Here is a 20208-nt window from a genome sequence, read left to right on the forward strand (position 1 = left end):
TTCTTCTTATTCATTATTTGCTATAAGAATAATACAAGAGCTGTAAAGATAGTAAAGTGGGCAAGGCACATATCTTACATGTGGCCAACCCAAGTTCCAGGAAGGAGGAAGAGAAGGAGAAAGTTAAGGAGGAGGAGGAGGAGGAAAGAGAGGAGGAGGAGTATGGGGAGGAGGAGGAAGAGAAGAAGTAGAGGAGGAGGAGGAGGGAGAGAAAAGGAGGAGGGAGAGAAGGAGAAGTAGAGGAGGAGGGGGGAGGAGGAGGATGGGGAGGAAGAGGAAGAGAAGGAGAGAAGGAGGGAGAGAAGGAGAAGGAGAGGAGGAGGGGAGGAGGAGGAAGACAGGGAGGAGAACGATGGGGAGGAGGAGGAGGGAGAGAAGAGGAAGAGGGAAAGTAGTAGAGGAGGAGGAAGAGAAGTAGAAGAGGAGGAGAAGAGGAGGAGGAGGAGGGAGAAGGAGGGGAGAAGAGGATGAGGAGGGAGAAGAAAAGAAGGAAGAGAGGAGGAGGAATAAGAGGAGGGGAAGGGAGAGAAGGAGAAGAGGAGGAGGAGGATGGAGAGGAGGATGAAGAGGGGAAGAGATTTCATGGGCTTGAGAGAGAGAGTGTAGGAGATAAGGCAGTTTCCTTGCACGCGTCTACAGTGGTGGAAGCAACTCTGATTTGAATCCCCAGCATCATGTCTGAGTACTTCCAGGGTCCCTTTTAAGCACAGAGTCAGGGAGAACCTCTAAGCACTATTGGGTAAGGCTCAACCTTTCCCACCCTTTCAAAAATGAATTTCAATTAGTCAATAAGCCACTTTGTTGTACTCATTGTTTCTGATAGTTTTTCAGCTATAAAAAAAATTCAACTATGGAGTCACTAGGGGTTTCTGTATATATTATCTTCAAATAATAATTGTTTTTTACTTTTAAGATTTTTAACTGACTTTTATAATCTATATAAATTATTTCTGCAGTCCACCCAATTTAGTGAAAGAGACAATCAATAATACACTAGTGGAAGCTGTCCTTCTAACTACTAATCATTTTATGAAGTTTTGACAAACATCAAGAGGCCAGATTTTACTAAAGTTAATAAGTTACTTAAGCTTTATAAAAATTCTACTTTTTTGTCTTTTGGGTCACTCCTCCTGTGCTCTGAATCCAGGGAGCACTCCTGGTGGAGCTTGGGGGACCATATGTATCTCGCAGCCATACATGCAAGGCAAGTGCCCTTCCTACTGTACTATCACTATGGCCCATATATACAAATATTTTAAACAACAATCTATAAAAATTTTTAATACATAAGGAATTTCACTCAAAATAGAAGAAATACAGAGTGTCCAAATACACAATTTGGAGAATAGCCAGTTAATTTAATCAGGCCTATAATCTCAGTAGTATACTATATTTTTCAGGTGCTTTCTATAATTGTAATTCCTCCACATCATTTAAAGTGCTAGAAGTGACATCATCGTTTGGATTAGCTAGATTATCTTTGTTAAATCCACTTGACTCCAGCTCCTGTTGGCCCTCAGCAGACTATACCCTGTGTGCTACAAGCAGTTCTTTCTGGAGGGCTATTGCTCAGTAGCTTTGCCTGCATTCTTCACAAAGCCAGTTGTTTATTTCTCTCAATTATTTGTGGCTGCTCATCGCTGAGGTTTCTGCTTGACACAGATGCAAACTTCACACTTCCAGCTGAATTTGTACAAAAGGGATTTAACTCAGAAGCAGTTGAAGTTATTTCCCCCTTCGACATCATTATTGCTAATAAAACCTTCCTGTACAAGAAGCAGACCAAATAAAATTTGTTTTAAATGTCTATTTTCTTTTTTATTTCCCAGGTATTTGACTCTGTCAATACTCTCCTCAGGTTACAGTTTAGGTAATACCTGATGTGCCCAGTGCTCCAGAAGTCTGATTAGGGTCTTCAAGTCTTTAGCCTCACAACCTTGACCTCTGAATTTTGCCTTTTCAAACACATGTCTTGATGCTGGAATCCCTCTCTTAGAAAGCAATCTCTGAGTATCCAGCTTGGGTATGTTCCTTTTAACTGTTCTCTTTGGATGTACAGAAACGGGGTCTTCTCCCTGATTCTTCATCAGGCTCAGCTCTTCACTATCTGTCTGCACGAGAGGCTGGAGGTAGGAAAGGAGGAAAGAATTCATCTTCTACCTGGTCTTAACCTAGCATAACAATGTCTTTCTTCCGTGATTCCAGCATCTTTTCTGTTTTTCCTTCCTTTCTGCATACTCCTCCTTGATATTTTATGCAGATTCATCATGCTGTAACCTAGTTACTAAGTATCCAAGACTCCATCCTAGACCACTGCATTCACTTATGCATGTTTTGGTTTTGCATATGCACTTAATTATCTATGTAGATAACTAACTTTTATTACCACCACAGGTATCAAATCTGCAAAGGTTCAGACTTATTTCCCCCTTTACAACTCTTAGATTTCTCTGTCACCTCAACAGAAGGCAAGGACCACAGTACCTGCATATGTGGCTAGAAAAAGTGACCTAGTTTTTTTTCCCTCTGATATAGATTTCTTCTATTGTCTAACTGCTTCCACAACTATGTCTAATACTAAATAAAAAAGAAGTAATAATAAAGAAAATTGTTTGTACTTTATTTTATTTTTATTAATTTATTTTTGGGCCATAGCCATACCTGGCAATGCTCAGGGGTTACTCCTAGCTCTGCACTTAGCAATTACTCCTACCAGTACTCAGGAATCATATGGAATACCTCATATGGAATGCCAGGTTGACCATGTGCAAGGCAAGTTCCCTACCTGCTTTAAGTTTTTCACTATTGAATATAATGTTTTCTACGAGTTTATAGTATATGGCTTTTATTAGCTGGGGTATGTTTCTTCTTTCTCCATTTTAAGAGCTTTTGTCAAAGATCTGTTATGATTTTTGTAAAATGTTTTCTCAACATCTATTGTGATTATACCCAATATGTGGTGTGGTCATGATTGCATAAATTGATTTGCTTATTTATTGAATAATGATTGCTTATAATAACTGATTCGTCTGATATGTTGATCAATTAATGTTACATTTATTTTACTGAGAAGTTTTGCTTTTATGTTTATAAGAGAAATTTTTCAGGTTTTCTTTTTTTCTGATCTCCTTGTCTGACTTATGTTGATTTCATATTATGTAATTGGAAGTGTTCCTTATTTAATGTTATGAATCTAAGTAGCATAGACTTAGGTTCTTTAAAAGTTTGATTAAATTTAGCAGTAAAATAGATAATATAGTGGGTAAGTGCTTGCCTGGCACAGGGCCAGCATGCCATATGGTCCCCTGAGCACTGCCATGAGTTATTCCTGTGTACAGAACCAGGAGTGTCCCCTGAGCAAAAAGGACATGTCACAAGATAACTATCACTATCACTATCATCCTGCTGATCATCGATTTGCTCGAGCAAGCCCAGTAATGTCTCCATTAGTCCTAGCCCTGAGATTTTAGCAGCCTCTCTTTACTTGTCCTTACCAATGGTGCTGCATTGGAGGCTCTTTCAGGGTCAGGAGAATGAGACCCATCATTGTTACCATATCTGGCATATAAATATGCCACGGGGAGCTTGCCAGGCTCTCCCATGCGGGCAGGAAGCTCTTGGTAGCTTGCCAATTTCTCTGAGAGGGAGAACTAGGCTATAAGATATCGTTTTCTGGGAGCTTGGTTTTATAGTCTCTGGATGTTGGCCATCCATGGGCTTACATGGCAACAGGGGCAGTTTGTAGGTGTGACTGCCTAGCAATTGAAAATGGAGGATCTGGATGGAAGAGGCCCAGTCCCAATCTGAGCAGGCTTGGAGATCTCATCCCTGCGTCCCGCACACCTGGGTTCCTCTGCTGGTTCCTTCATGCATGAGGCTCGTTCAAGCATGTGGAGAGTGGCCTTGAGCATGGCTGTGGCTGGGTTCTGGAGGTCTTCGGCTATCGGGGCTTTGCTGGGGCAGGGAGGGAGACTCGACCCACCCCCTCCAAGGAGCCCTGGTGAAAACAGCCAGGAGTGGGGGCAAGGAACTCTGCCATGTCACAAGATATGATTACAAAACCAAAACAATAGGTTTACTCTTCAAGCCTATTGAAGAGTAAACATCTTGAACATCTTAAACATCTCGAACATCTCTACATATGTCTCACTTGCTTGTCAGTTTCTTAGCTGCCTGTGTTGTCTCTTGAACACAGTTCTCCTTTTTATATCCTTTCATGTTTTCCTCAATACTCTAATTAAAAATTATCTGTAAATTCACTGTCACTGTATCACTGTCTTCCCATTGTTCATCGATTTACTCAAGCAGGCACCAGTAACGTCTCTTTCTCCTAGCCCTGAGATTTTAGCAGCCTCTCCTTATTCGATTTCCCAATGATTGGAGGATCTTTCAGGGTCAGGGGAATGAGACCTATTGTTACTGTTTTTGGCATATTGAATATGCCACGGGTAGCTTGGTAGCTTGCCAGGCTCTGCCCAGGTGGGCAGGAGACTCTCAGTAGCTTGCTGGGCTCCCCAAGAGTTATATATATATATATATATATATATATATATATATATATATATATATATACACACACACACATATATATATATATATATTACTCTCTATGATTTGTTCCCTACTGTCTGAACTCCATCAAATATGGTGTGGTAATTATGAAAAATGGGTAGGAAGTGTCTTATAATTTCCAGATCCAGAAAGTGGCCTGGAGCATTGCAGTGGGTTGGATAGTGGAGGTCAACATCCTGGGCTGGGTCCCTTGGGGCGGGGAGAGTTTTCAACCACCCCCCTCTGGGGCACCCTGAGTGAAAACAGCCTGGTACTGCTGCCGGGGGGGGGCATGGAGGAGCACGACCCAGCAGTCACTCTGTAGCATCCCCTGGCGGCCCCACCCTCCCAAGGACGATCCAGTGCCTCTGGCCCCTTCATGGCCGCTGGTGGACAGGAAATGATCCTAGTTTGAGTTTCTGAATCCTCAGGCCTGCTCATGTGCAGATAATGGTTTTGTGCAAGCAGGCCTGATGACAAGAGAGGAAGTGGGAGGAGAGTAACACAATTTAAGTTAGTGGATGACGTTCAGTCAGCCACTTGGTTTGTTTAATTTTATCTTTAAGAAAATGCACCTACTATGACTCAGTGCAAATTCTCTGAATCTGATCTCAGGGGCCTTCAGTACTGCTCCAGAATCTTCCTCTTATCATTTTTTTTGGTCAGGTTTAATACTTGACTCCCTTCTCCTAAGACCTACTGCATTAATTAGCCTATTACGCACCACATAAGTTTGCATTTGTTTCTGTTAACCATAGTTAATATAAAGCGACCATATTCTGTTTGTCCTCTTTTTTAAAACCTACATTGGCTCCTCATATATAAAATGGCTATGTCATGCTGGACTTAACAGTGATCTGTGAATGGAGAGGGTATTGAAGGGGAAGGGACACTGAGACAGTGGTGGAGGGAATCAGACACTGGATGGTGGTGTGAAATCCTATCATTAACAATACTATAAATTACGGTGCCAAAACTTTTTTAAAAAATTACTTAAAAAGTAAATTTAAGGTGCTGGAGTGATAGCACAGCGGGTAGGGCATTTGCCTTGCACGCAGCCGACCCAGGTTCGATTCCCAGCATCCCATATGGTTCGCTGAGCACTGCCAGGAGTAATTCCTGAGTGCAAAGCCAGGAGTAACCTCTGTGCATCACCTGGTGTGACCCAAAAAGCAAAACCAAAAAAAAGTATCTGTAAATTAAATTAAAAATATATAGTAGAAAACTAATATCCATGGCCAGTGAAAACAAGCATTAGGAGGACTGGTCAATGATTGGATCTAACCACAAGTGTGTGGGGGGCTGAGGATAGGTAAGATAGAGAAGAGACTAGCTGAGAATGTTCATGCTGGACAAGATCTGAGGGATAAAGTAGGTAAAGGGATATTCTTGATAATCTTTCAGTTTCACTATTGCAAAGCACAATGCCCAAAGGGAGGGAGAGAAGGAGAGAGAGAGAGCAAGCGACCCAGCGAAAGAGCGAGAGAGAGAAAGAGAGAGAGAGAATACCTGCCATAGAGGCAGGCAGGGGGTGGGGGTGGGGAGTGGGGAGTGATGGGAGGGAACCTGGGGACATGGTTGGTGCTGGGAAATGTACTCTGGTGGAGGGTTGTGTGTTGGAACACTGTATGACTGAAATCCAATCATTTTTGTAAGAGTCTACCTTACAGTGATTCAATTTAAAAAAAAGTTTTAAAAACTACCTGTAAAAATATGCTTTCTCTATACATTTGCTTTATCAACTTAACATTGATTTTCAATTCTTTTTTTGGGGGGGCACACCTGATGGTGTTCAGGGCTTACTTTGTGTCTGTGCTCTGGAATCATTCCTGGTAGTGCTCAGGGAACCATATGGAATGCTGGGGATCAAACTCAGGTTGGCTGTATGCAAGGCAAGCACCATACCTGCTGTACTGCAGATCCAGTCACAAAACTACCTCATCATTTATTTTTTGTTTAATTTTGTATTTGGGTTGTACCCTGCATTACACTCAGGGGTCACTCTTGACAGGCTTAATGGGGGATTTAAATTAGGTTGGCCTTGTGTAAGACAAATGCCCTACCAACTGTACTATAACTTTGACTCCTGATTTATAGATTTTTTTCAATTTCTGGGGATTAGTTTTATTTATCTATATGGGTAAGTGTCATTTCCTCCATAATTAAAAAAAGAGAAAATAAAAGAGATTTCTCTTATCTGTGAGATAAAACGGAAATAGTAAGAGAACAGCAAATGATCAAAATCACCAGAAGTAAAGATGCCATTTGTATGGAAGAGCTTACTTACAATGTTATCAGGAAACAGTGGGGTGCTGATAGAGGAAAAAGAATCCTGTTGATAGATGTGGGATTGGGAAGTTGCATGCATGAAAAGTATTTTTAACAATATTGTAAATGCCAATACTTCAATAAAATGGTTTTTAAAAACAAAGTCCTTGGGTGTTAGTCTCCCATTCCATTGCTCTATAGTCAACAAATGAGTGCAGTCATTCTATGTCTCTCTCTCTCTCTTTCTCTCTCTCTCTCTCAATCATTGTATGACTGAAACATAATCATGAAAGTTTGTAAGTATGTAGTTGTATCTCACAGTGATTCATATAAATAAAATAAAATAAAACAACAAAGTTTTGTTAATTTTACTGATAAAGCTATCTGGTTGAAAACTTTTTGGATTTTGGAAGTTTCTTTGGGGAGCAGCTAGGATGGACCGCACTGCATCTGGCTGTGCTATGCTTCCTTTTGTCTCTGTGCATCAGGAACACTTTTGGCATTGCTCAGGTACCACAAGCATGATGGATGTTGTGCTATGATCAAGCCCGGGTTGATTACTTGCAAGGCAATCACTCTGCCTGCTGTGTTTTCTCTTCTGCTTGGGAACTTTATTATTGCTATTACTTGTGATCAGTTGATTCATAGTTTCTATTCTAGTTTTCAGTCTTGTTAGGTTGTGTTTATCTAAAGATCTGTATGTTATCAAATTTGTTGACATAAAGTTTCTTATTGAAGGTTACTACAACCTTCAATAAGAGGTTATTATTTCTATGGTATCTATTATAATTTTGTCCCTTGTACTTCTGATTCTATTCAGAAGAGAATTCACTTTTTCTTTTGCTTTGTTTTTGGGACAGAATCCACAGTGACTGGTTGCTATTAACTCAGAGCTTAAAAGTCACTCTTGATGGTGATAGGAGGACCATGTTGTGCCAGCCATCAGGCCAGAGCCCCCAGATACAAAGTAAGCACCCCAGCCCTTAGAGACACTCCAGGCCTCCATATTGATAATGTTATGGGAATTCTCATATTTATAAATTTGTATATAACTTCCCTAGATGTATATAATACTCCATTTTGTTATGTTTGGGGGCCATTAGTGCTCAGTAGTGGTAAGGAATTACTTTTTCTCTGAGCTCAGGATTGTTCCCTGACAGTTATTTGGAAGATGATATGTGATGCCAGGGATCAATCCAGGTTTGGCTGCATGTAAGGCAAGTGCCAAACCTCCTGTACTCTCTCTCAAGTACATAACAATTTTGCTTGCCTGAATGATGAGGTGAAGACTCTGATGACTATACTAAACAAAGGCTAAAAACTGAAAGGCTTTCTTCTGCAATCAGGTATTGAATATTCTTGTCTGGTACCTGGTCTCAGAAGACCGGCTTTCAGTCTTTTACCTTTGAGCATGATGCTATCTCTGGAATTGTTGTAAATGACTATTTCTACATTGAGACACATTCCTTCTATCCCTATTTTTTCTTGTTCTTTTAAATCATGAATGAATATTTAATTTTGTTAAAACTTTTTCTGCATCAGTTATTATAATCTTTTTACTTTTTCTTTTGTTAACATGGTGTATGACAAAAACCTTGGAATGGATATCACTTGATCATGGTGTCCTTTTGACGAATGTCCATTTGACACAACATTGCAATAAATTATTAGGATTTTGTTGAGGATCTTTGTGTTACTTTTAATTCAGGATAGTAGTCAATTCTCAGGATAGTACCAATTATTTGTGGTAATATCTCCATTTATTTTTGGTATTCAGATATTATGACTTAATAAAACCTATTTGTAAGAATTGTTTATTCAATATTTTGAAATAACCTGAGAAGCATAGGTCATAAATTTTCTTAGAAGTTTTGGTAGAACATTAGTGAAAATATCTGATCTTAGGCTTTTGTTCTTCAGAGATTTTTGATTACTATTTCACTATCCTCATGACTGTCCTGTTCAGATTCTATATTTTTCTGAATCTGTCTTGGAAAATTGTATGATTCTAAGAATTATTCCATTTTCAAGGTTCTCTCTCTTATAGTAACAGAGTTGTTTATGATATTTTGTATTTATAAAGCATCTATTGTAATATTTTCATATTCATCTCTGATAAGATTTATTGGGTTTACCTATTTTTCTCATGAATCTAGGTAAGAGTTTGTCAGTTTTGCTTATTCTTTTGAAAAACCAAATTCTGTCTGGATTTATTGACACTGTGTATTTTTTCTTGGCTTACATATAATTGATTTCTGCTCTAATTTTTACTGTTTCCCTCCAATTACTTATTTGGGGATATATATGTTGTTTGGTGGGGTGTTTCAAGCTGTGGTATTAAATTATTTGTACTTTTCTTCTTTCTTGATGCAAGCCTGTCCTGCTATAAGCTTTCTCCTTAGTACTTATTTTGCTGTATTGTTTAGGTTTATTCTCATTAATTTTCAAGAGTATTTCTATTTTTTGACCCTATATAAGTTTTAATAATTCTTTTGTTAGTTTCTGAATGTTAGACCTTTCACTGGTTCAATATTTTCACGGTTAATTTTTACCTTGGCATTGTGGTATGAAAAGATACTTGATATGAGTTATATTTTTCTCTTTGTATGGACACTCAAAGTGCGCCCTCTTATATAGTCTATTCTGAATAATATTCCATGTGCACTGAAGAAAGGCTTTGGGGGTGGAGTGAGTAGCGCACCCTCTACATGACTGTTAGACCCAGTTCTTCCATTTCCTCATCTGTTTCCTGTTTCCTGTTACTGTTCTGTCTGATTTATCTGTACAATGATGAAATTGGGGTGTCGAAGGTTATTTAACTACTATTGTGTTGTATCTACGACTATTAGATATATTGATGTATCTACCATTAGAAGTTGCTTTATAAACTCTGCTTCCTCTTCATTTGGTGTGTATACGTTGATTAAAGTTAAGTATCTTGATATATTGATCCTTTAACCAGTATGTAATTTCTATTATTGTCTCTTATTTGCTTTAGCTTGAATTCTATTTGATATCACACAAACATGGCTTTTGCTGCTTTCTTAAAATACACCATTATCTTCTACGATTGCTTTCCATGTTTTCACTCAAGCTTCCTTACTATTGAAATTCAAGTGTGTTTCCTGTAAGCAGCAGAAGATTGGATTTTTTACCCTGATGCACCCAGCCATTCTGTTTTGTTTGATAAGCAAGTTCAATTCATAGACATTTAAGGAGATTACTAATATAAAGGAGTTTGTTGCCATTTAAAAAATTATTTTTCTTTTTTTTGCATTTTTGAAATTGAATCACCATAAATTACATGAATAATTAAGTTTCAGGTGTGCAATGTTCTAACACCAGTGTCCACTTCTTTCTGCTAATGTTCCAAATTTCCATCCTGTTCCCCCTGTTATAACCCTCCTCCACCAGTGTGCCTCTTGGCAAGCACTATTGACTTTTTCTATTTTCCTCTTTTTCTTCCCTCTAGACAGAGTGGTTCACCCTACAGTTCCTGATAAGTTATCGTATTAGAATACCACTTGCTTCTAACACAGTTATTATATTCTCTTCCCTGTCCTATCCTTTCCCTGCTGTCCCAGGTGGCAAGCTTCCTACAAAGAACCAGTTCTGCTCTTCACTTCCATTGCCTCCAGACATTGGTTATTCTTCTACTATGTTTTCATTTTCATATGAGGATTTAGGTTGTTTTGTTTACATATTAATTTTTAATAGGACATACAGTATTATTTGCAGAGCTGGTATAATGCAAGAAATACCTTCAACTTTCATTCATCCAACAACTGTTTAATTTATCCTTCAAATATGAGTCATAGCTTTGGAAGATAGATTCTTGGTGTGAGTTGTATCATTTGTGTCACTTGTCATCCCGTTGCTCATTGATTTGCTTTAGTGGGCACCAATAATGTCTCCATTCATCCCTGTTGCATGTGAGTGTAACCCAATGGCATCTGCTCACTCCAGGAACACGAACAGCCTCAAACCATTCATTCAGGGTCTTGATGAAGAAATCTGACCATCATATAGGTGAGTGGTAAAGCTTTCTTTTGACATATCATGGAATCCAGTCAGTAACAGCTCTGGTCCAGTTGTCATCTCCAAATCGCATTACGTGTCCAGCCTGTGTAAACATACAAAAAAGAAGAGGGAAGGAGGGGCACGGCACCAAAACGGGCACTGGCAGCGGGCACTGGCGCTCTATTTCTCCCGTGCCTGCGTTCGGTAGGCCACTTCTCCCACCCCGGGAAAGTTGATGGTGATGATGAGGCAAGCGAAGGAAGGAACGGAGCCAGGTTGGTTGGATTCAGTTGCAGTTTATTCCAATCTCCTCTCTAAATACTCCCGTCTCTCTCTCTCTTCTTCTTCCCCAAACCCCCTCTTACAGCCACCTTAAATCCCCCAGCATCAGGGGTCAGGACTTAAACATAGGTGTGGTCACAATCAATAGGGGTAAAGTTTTTTCCCTTAGGGGATGCTTCTTCTAGGACAGATTCTCTTTCAGCAGGACACCCACCCAAGAGCAGAATCCCATGGGTGTGTTTCTCCTCTCCTTGTCCAACTAACATATAAGTATCCATAAGATTAATCATTTTGTATGGACATACAAGAGATGCATTAAGCTTATAAAATTGCTTTCCTGGGATCATCTCGATCTCAGACTACAGTGCTCAGGCCAGATTAGTCTTTCCTATCCCTAGTCTGTTTCTCATGAACATTGTCTTCATGAAATTCAGCTGCAGTCTGACCTTTCCACACTCACGGTTGAAGTCGGCCAGCGTTTTTGCCACTTGGCTAATGTTTGATGTTATTAGAATGATGTCATCAGCAAAGCAGAAGTGGTGTAGTTACAGAGCGTCTATCTTCACTCCCATTCCTTCCCATTCCAGTCATCACATGATGTTCTTGAGGGTGGCACAGAAGAGTTTCGGTGAAATGGTGTCACCCTGCCAAACCCATCTCTCACATCAATGATCATTTCCTTGTATAATGGTGAGATCCTGGTGGTGAATCCGTAATACAGCTCACGGAGGATCCTGATGTACTGAATTTGAATGCCCTGTTTGGCTAGGGCTTTGATGACTGCTTCAGTCCCAAGAGAATCAAAGGCTTTCTTTAAATTGATGAACGTTAGACAGCAGCATAATGAACTCTCATGAAACCTCAATAAACTTGTAGATATGGTCAATCCTGCTGAATCCTTTTCGGAACCCAGCTTGCTCTCATGGTTGTCCTATGTCTAGTGTTCTGCTAACCCTATTCAGGATGACTCGAGTGAACAACTTATAGACAACGAACAACAGGCAGATTGGGCGATACTTGCCGATGTCATGGATGTCTCACTTCTTGTACAATAGGTCTTGATGGTTTTCCATTGGGACAGAACCTGGCATTCAGACCAGTCACATGTGAAGAGCCAAGCTAGTGTATTGATGAGTACTGGTGGCAGATTCTTCAGGTAGATTCCGACCTTGTCTGGACTGGGTGTTGTACATTTCTTTATGAAATGACATATCAGATTTTGGAAAGGAGAACGCTGGGAATGACATATCCATCCTGCAGAATTTGGTATATGGGCAGGTGGATGTGGCTATCAAAGAGTAGAAGTCTGTCTCTTTCTTTTTGGCTCATTTCACTCAACATGATACTTTCCATGTTGATCCACTTATATGCAAATTTCATGACTTCATCTTTTTAACAGCTGCATAGTATTCCATTGTGTAGATATACCAAAGTCTTTAACCAGTCATCTGTTTTTGGACATTCCAGATTTTTCCAGATTGTGGCTATTGTAAATAGTGCAAGATTGCATTCATATGTGGAATATAAAGTAGCAGAGAGGTACGAGCTTGCAATGATGCAACTTCTGGCAGAAATTTTTCTGCACTTAGTTACTAAAATACTAAAATACAGAAATCCGAAATCTTGCAGTTGCTATTGTGGCCACACGACCTCATATCTCTTCATTCTCAGCAATGGAAAACAAATTATCAAATGCTTCTTTTCCAGCAGGTCCGACTTTGGGGGGAGAAACTCCAAACAATAATAGTGAGTTTTTTGTTGAAAAATTGAATGTAATCAAAGTAAAGGGAAATTTATCAGCTACACAGGCAGGGTGGGGGTTGGGGGGTTGGGGGTGGGGGGGCAGTTTACTGTGGTTCTTGGTGGTGGAATATGTGCACTGGTGAAGGGATGGGTGTTCGAGCATTGTATAACTAAGACTTAAGCCTAAAAGCTTTGTAACTTTCCACATGGTGATTCAATTAAAAAAAAAGAGTAGAAGTCGTGGATATCCTTTTCCATTGACCTTCTGGAAGATGTGATAGATTCATCAGGACGTCGGAGGGCAGTCAGCTTGGTCTTATAGTTGGCGAAGGACAGGTGAGCATTGTGAATACTTTTCCCAGATTCTGCTGCATCGGCCAACACTGCTGCTCTTCTCTCTTTGAGGTCTCCCTTTATCACTTCTCTGCACAGCTTTGTGAGCTCAGACATTAGCTTGTAATTGCCTGAGGCTCATGTGAAACCACGTTGGTGAATGAGCTCAATTGTTTCCGAAGACAGCTATCTTTTCTTTCTCTCTCTCAATGTTCCTCGCACAATTGTGGAGGTGCTGAACCAGTCAATCGTATTCCTCTTTGATGTTATCAACGATGGCATCTTCCCATATTGCTGCAATAGTACCTAAGCTCCCTCTCAGAGAGCCCAGCAACCTACCGAGAGTATCCCATCCACATAGCAAAGCCTGGCAAGCTACCCATGGTGTATTCGATATGCCAAAAACAGTAACAAGTCTCACAATGGAGATGTTACTGTTGCCTGCTTGAGCAAATCAATGAACATGGGATGACAGTGCTACAGTGCTACAGTGCCAAAGAGCTCCCAGTTGGTGTTTGTTCTAGAAGTTCTCTTAAACTTTGCAGCCCTTTCTTCCTGCTCCGTGAGGCAGAATTTCACATGAAGGAGACGGTGGTCTGATCCTGTTTGGAATTTTGGGACAATAGCGACATCAGTCAGGCAAAACTGTCAATTGAATCTGATGTTGTCAATTTCATTGTAGATTTGGCCTTCTGGAACTAAGAATTACCATGGATGGTCTTGGTCAACATGATGAACTCAGTCTCTCACCCTCTCACCCTGTTCTTTCCATTCTAGGCCGTGGGACTCTATGTGGAGTTCTTCGGGCAACCTTCTCCATCCTATCTTGGCATTAGAATCATCGACAACCACCTTGTAGAAAGTGTTGTCTTCTTTATGAAACTTCTCCAGCTCCATGTAGAACTTCTCAATTTCTTCTTTGTTGTAGTTGTATGTTGGTGCATAGATGACAAAGATAGAAACTGCCAGCAATGAGTCACATCTATTCTAATGCAAGCATCTGATTCGCATCATTACGCATTTGAATGAATCAATGTTCATGGCCTAGTTCATGTTGATGAGGTCACCGACACCAACGATGCCTCTACTGTTGCATGTTCTGAGAAACAGTTCTTCTCTGGTGTCGAAAATGGTGTGCTGTGATCAATGCCTTCTTGTCTCGGTCAATCCAGTGATGTTGTACTTAGTCTTCTGTGCTTGCACCATCAGGTCCTCGATGGATGCTTCCGATGCCAGCATACATGCATTAAAAGTGCAGACAGTCATTTTAGTCCTTCTTCATTTTGGCAGCATAGTTCGGCCCTGAGATTTTATAGCCTCTCCTTGCTTGTCCTTCTCAGTGCCACCATATTAGAGGCTCTTCCAGGGTCAGGGGAATGAGGCCCATTTTTATTACTGTTTTTGGCATATCAAATACACCACGTGTAGCTCGTCAGGTCCTGCCATGAAGGTGGCATGTAGGAGATTTTTGATAGAATATTATTTTCTCTAAGTATATTCTGAACATATCACTCAATTTTCTTTTGGCTTGTAGAGGTTCATTTGAGTTATCTGGTGTGAACTTTATTCTATTTCCCTGTATTTGAGATTTTACTTTTCTCAGAAAACTGATGTACTTGGAATTTTCATGTTTGGTTTCTGTGCAGATATTAATTGTGAATCAGTGGGGTTGAGATATTGGGTTGTGACAGTTTTGAGATATGTGTGTGTGACTGCTGGTGCTTTGTTGGGGCATAGACTCCACTGCCTTCTTCCAGACAGTGCCCCAGAGTTTTCAGGCAGGAGACCAGTGTATTCCTGCACTTTAGCAGTTTGACTTGCATCTGGTCTGAGATTAGTCGTGTATCTGGAAAGCTGTCCAATGATTTTATATGGCAGCAACTGTGGGATATGGGTGTGTAGATAAGCAGTTTTATTTATTTTTTAATTATTGATGAAGATTCTTCAGTTTACATAGTATTAATAGTGGTTTATCATGCACATAATTCCAATATCTCACTCATCACAAGTGTGCCACCTCCTTTTTTTAGTTGTACAGTTTTATGCTTTTTATCAAGTTTGGGAAGTTTCCAACTATTACTTCCCTGAGTATTTTTCTAATCCTTTTCTCTCTCCCTCAGTATTCCATTGGTATTCCACAGTCTGTGAGATTCTGTCCATATAGTTTTTACAAATTTCTTTTTGTTTCCCAGACTAGATAATATCAATTGAGTCATCTTCAGGTTTACTGATGGTTTCAAATTTGCTGCTAATTTCCCTAATATATTCTCTTTTAAAAAAAATTTATTAGTGAATCACTGTGGGGGTACCATTACAGACTTACAGACTTTCGTGCTTTTGTTTCAGTCATACAATGATCGAGTATTCATCCCTCCATCAATGCCCATTTTCTACTACCAATAGTCCCTGTATCCCTCTCCCCACACCCCATTACCCCTCCCCACCCCCACCTCCACCTCTGTGGCAGGGCATTCCCTTTTTCTCTCTCTCTTTTTGGGTGTTGTGGTTTGCAGTAGAGGTATTAAGTGGCCATTATGTTCAATCTATAGTCTACTTTCAACCTACCTCTCCCATCCTGAGCAGGCCTGCTATCACCCTTTACTTGGTGGTCTCTTCTATATCTGAGCTGACTTTTCCCCCAGCATTCGAGGCTGGCTTCTAAGCTGTGAAATAATCCTCCTGGTACTTAGCTCTGTTGTTCTTGGTTAGTCTCCCATTCTGTTACTTTACATTCCACAAATGAGTGCAATCTTCCGATGTCTGTCCCTCTCTTTCTGATTCTTTTCATTTAACATGATACTTTCCATGTTGCTCTACCTAAATGAAAATTTCATGACTTCGTCTTTTCTAACAGCTGCATAGTATTCCATTGTGTAAATGTACCAAAGTTTCTTTAACTGGTCTCCTGTTCTCAGGCACCCGGGTTTTTTACAGATTCTGTCTATTGTAAACTGCTGCAATGAACATGTAAGTGCAGATGTCATTTCGACTATACTTTTTTGCACCTCTGGGTATATTCCCAGAAGTGGTATTGCTGGGTCAAATGGGAGCTCGATTTCTAATTTTTTGAGAAGCATCCATATTATTTTCCAAAAGGGCTGAGCCATTCGGCATTCCCACTATCAGTCTGTGCATGGTTGATTTCTATCATCAGTGCATCGTGGTCTGCAAAGGTAGTTGATACAATTTCTATCTTTCTGATTCTATTGAGGCATGTTTTATGACCCAACACGTGGTCTATTTTGGAAAATGTTCCATGTGCACTGGAAACAAAAATGTGTATTCTTTCTTTTGGGGATGCAAAGTCTTGTATAGATCTATTAACCCTCTCTTCTTTCTTATCCTTCAAAGCCAGTGTTTCCTTGCTGAGTTTTAATCTTGTAGCTCTATCTAGAGGTGATAGGGCAGTGTTGAAGTCTCCAACTACTACTGTTGTTAGCAATATTCTTGTTAAAATCTGTTAGCAGTTGTTTTAAGAATTTAACTGGTCCCTCATTAGGCACGTACACTTTTAGGAGTGTGATTTTTTTCCTGCTGTACATATCTCTTGACTGTAAAAAACTAAGGCTCACTGAGGGGCGAGTGCACTCGTGGGCTCTCCGGGCGGCTCTGTCTCACCACCCGCGTTCGGTGCTCTGGAACCACAGTGTGTGGGATGGATCGGGACAGCCATTGGCCAAGGACAGGTGAAGGAAGAATGAGGACCAAGCTATTTGCTGATTAGTTACCATTTATTTAATCTTCCGTCTTTCTCATTTCCCACACTCCCAGCTCCATCCTCTCTCTGGATCAACTGCCGCTTCTTTCTGGCTTCTCTCTCTCCTCCTCCTTCTCTCTCCCACCTTACCTTCTAGGCTACACCCAGCCAGGTAGCAAAATCAACATAAGAAAGCCCATCCTGAGGGCAGGGCATTCCAAAGCCCTTCCTCACTCTTAAGGTTTTTTTCTTTTCCTTAGTCCAGGAACTTATTAACATTTTAATACTAGTTATTTTTGTATGGACATAGCAAGGGATACATTGAGGCTTGCAAGGCAGCTCTCCTGGCAACATCTTGCCACGGGCTCAGACCACAGCACTCAGGCCAGATTAATCATTCCTCACCCTAGCAGGATCCGAATCTAGTTATCACTGTTTGGATCATGACAGCACTTGTCCATGATCAAGTTCTTAACTTATAGTTAAGCATTAGGCACTTTGGCCAGGCCCATATCGATGCCAGGGTAGCACACAACTCACCGCTTGCCCTGGGTCCTTCTCGTCCCACGTCGGGACCCTGCTTTGGGGATGCTAGGAAGTCAGGGCAGCTGAGGCTTAGGTCAAGAGAACAGATGCCCTGGAGGAAAATATCATGTAGAGTCAAATGACTCCCAGGTTACAAAATCATAACATTTGTTAAGTCTTCCTGTGTCCATACAAAAAGGACTTGCTCTGAATAAACTATACAAAGGACTCAAGGAGAAGAGAAAAACATTATTTACAAGTCAACAGAACACTAAGAAAGAAGCTACAAATAAACACAGAGGAATGGGAGCACTGTGATGGGAGTAACCCAATAAACCTAAACTACCTGAAGCTATGTTATCCTACACTTGACTAATAAAAATTGGCATTTGCTGTCCCTTCTAATATTTTTCAACCTGAAATCTATGTTGTCGGATACTAGTATGACCACCTCAGCTTTTTTGAGGGAGTTGTTTCCTTGCAGGATTGTTTTCCATCCTTTGACTTTGAGTCTGTATTTGTTCTGACTCTTCAGGTGTGTTTCTTGTAGGCAGCAGAATGTTGGGTTTAGTTTCTAAATCCATTTTGCTACTCTGTGTCTTTTAATTAGTGCATTTAGGCCACTGACATTGAGAGATTATTGTCATGGGTTGTGTGCCATCTTTCTATAGGGGTTTGTTGTGCTTGTAGGGTTTTTTTGGTGTGTGCGTGTGTGTATTAGTCCTTTAAGTTTGGTTTTGAGTCTATAAAGTCCCTGAGCTGTTGTTTATCCATGAAATAGTGTACTGTTCCTTCAAGTTTGAGTGAGAATTTAGCCAGATAAATTATTCTTGGTGAGACATTCATTTCATTGAGTTATTCATTATGTCCCCTCATTGTCTTTGGGCTTGAAGGGTTTCCTCTGATAGGTCTGTTATAAATCTAAGGGGTGCTCCTTTGTATGTGATTTCCTTCATTGACCTTGCTGCTTGCAGCATTGTATCTCTTTCTCTGGCATCCATCATTCTGAGTATGATATGCCTTAGAGTCTTTTTAACTAGGGTCTCTTTTAGCTGGTACTCTTTGGGCTCCTTAAATCTGAATACCTGCATTTTCCAGCTCTGAGAACTTTTCAGCAATGATATTCTTTTTTTATTTTTTATTGAATCACCATGTGGAAAGTTACAGAGCTTTCAGTCTTAAGTCTCTGTTATACAATGCTCAATACCCATCCTGTCACCAGTGCACATTTTCCACCACCAGGAATCCCAGTATACCTCCCCCCTCTCCCCACCTGTGTAGCTGATAGATTTCACTTTACTTTAATTACCTTCAATATTTCAACAAAAAACTCACTATTATTGTTTGGAGTCCCCCACCCCCAACGTCAGACCTGTTGAAAAGGAACCATTTGATAATGTTTTACATTGCTGATAATTAAGAGATATGCGGCTGTCGCGGCCGCACAGTTTTGGATTTCTGTAGTTTAGTAACACAGTCCAGAGAAATTTCTGCCAGAAAATGCATCACTGCAAGATTTCATTTCCCTTTTGTGATGCTAATAAAATGGAAAAGCCGAGAGAGAGAAAACCTTTCCCTCCTGGTGCCACATGGGGCAGTGGCTCAGTTCACAATCTAGAGACATTACTGCAAGCTGCTGGTGCCCAAAGTAGTTTAGTTGGCCTCTGGGATCATGCTTGTGCAGCAATGTGTGTTTTGCCTGTAAGCTTCCTGCAGCTCATCTTCAAGCTCACTGATTCTGTCTTTGGCTGTGGCCATTCTACTATTGAAGGTACCCACTGAGTTTTTAATTTCATCTACAGAATCCTTAATTCATGACACTTTGTTTAGTAGCTTTTTAATTTCTGCTTTCATTTCCTCCTGTATTTTCTAAGCTGTCCATTCCACTATTTCTTTCATGTCCTCCTTTACTTTCCTGGATGTCTGTTGAGCCATTTCTTTGAGTTCATTGAATATCTTCAGTATTTCATCTCTGAATTCTTTATTGGAGAGACCATATTTGTGGGTAATGCTCATTGAGGCACCTGGACCCTTTTCATCATCTTCTCCTGGTGGTGGGGATTTTCGTTGTTTCTTCATGTTTTTGTAATAGTGTGGTGATGGAACCTTCCAGCTCATTACTAGTATTACCCTCTTCTCAGTTGCTCCTTAGCGGCTTAGGTGAAGTCTCTGGTAAAGCTTTGGAGGATGTGTTCTTTTTATTAGACTTGTAGAGTTTCCAGTGATGCCAGTATTATGGTGCAATTGGAATACGATACTGGACTATTGTCTCTTTTAAGGTCTCTTTTAGCTGGCACTCTTAGGGCTCCTTGAATCTGGAAACCTGCATTCTCCAGCTCTGGGAACTTTTTTTCTGGGAACTTTTCAGCATGGCCAGGATAATCTCCATAGAATTAGGTAATGGAAATGAAGATGTGATTTCCGAGTGCCAGGAAAGGGGAAAATAACTGCAGCCCCCAAATAGGCCATACCCACTTCTGCGGAGGCCACACCCACTACCACAATGTGGGTTGGGTGCGAGGTGGGGGCCAGAAACCTGGAAAAGGGAAAAAACTGGGAGTGGTGCTGGAGGGTGGCTCAGGAACAGATGATGCTGGGGGAGGTGGGGCGGCTCAGGGTCCGAGGAGATGCCTAAGGTGCAGGCGGGGGGAAGTGGCCCCTAATGTTTTTTTCATTCTAGTTATTCAATTATTTAACATTTAAGAACATGAATCATTTTTATATGGTACTTTAAAAATTGTCTACTGAGAATTTTTTTAATTTGTTTTATTTTTTAATTTGTTTTAATG

At 40.5% G+C, this 20208-nt stretch overlaps 1 pseudogene; it reads right to left on the reverse strand.

Moving 5' to 3' along the window:
- Positions 1 to 1407: 1407 nt before the first annotated feature.
- The window catches only part of LOC101542221 (TIMELESS-interacting protein-like), a 50446-nt pseudogene continuing 31645 nt past the window's right edge, over positions 1408 to 20208 (reverse strand).

This window comes from Sorex araneus, chromosome 1 (genome assembly GCF_027595985.1).
Source record: "Sorex araneus isolate mSorAra2 chromosome 1, mSorAra2.pri, whole genome shotgun sequence".
In the NCBI taxonomy this organism is placed as follows: Eukaryota; Metazoa; Chordata; class Mammalia; order Eulipotyphla; family Soricidae; genus Sorex; species Sorex araneus.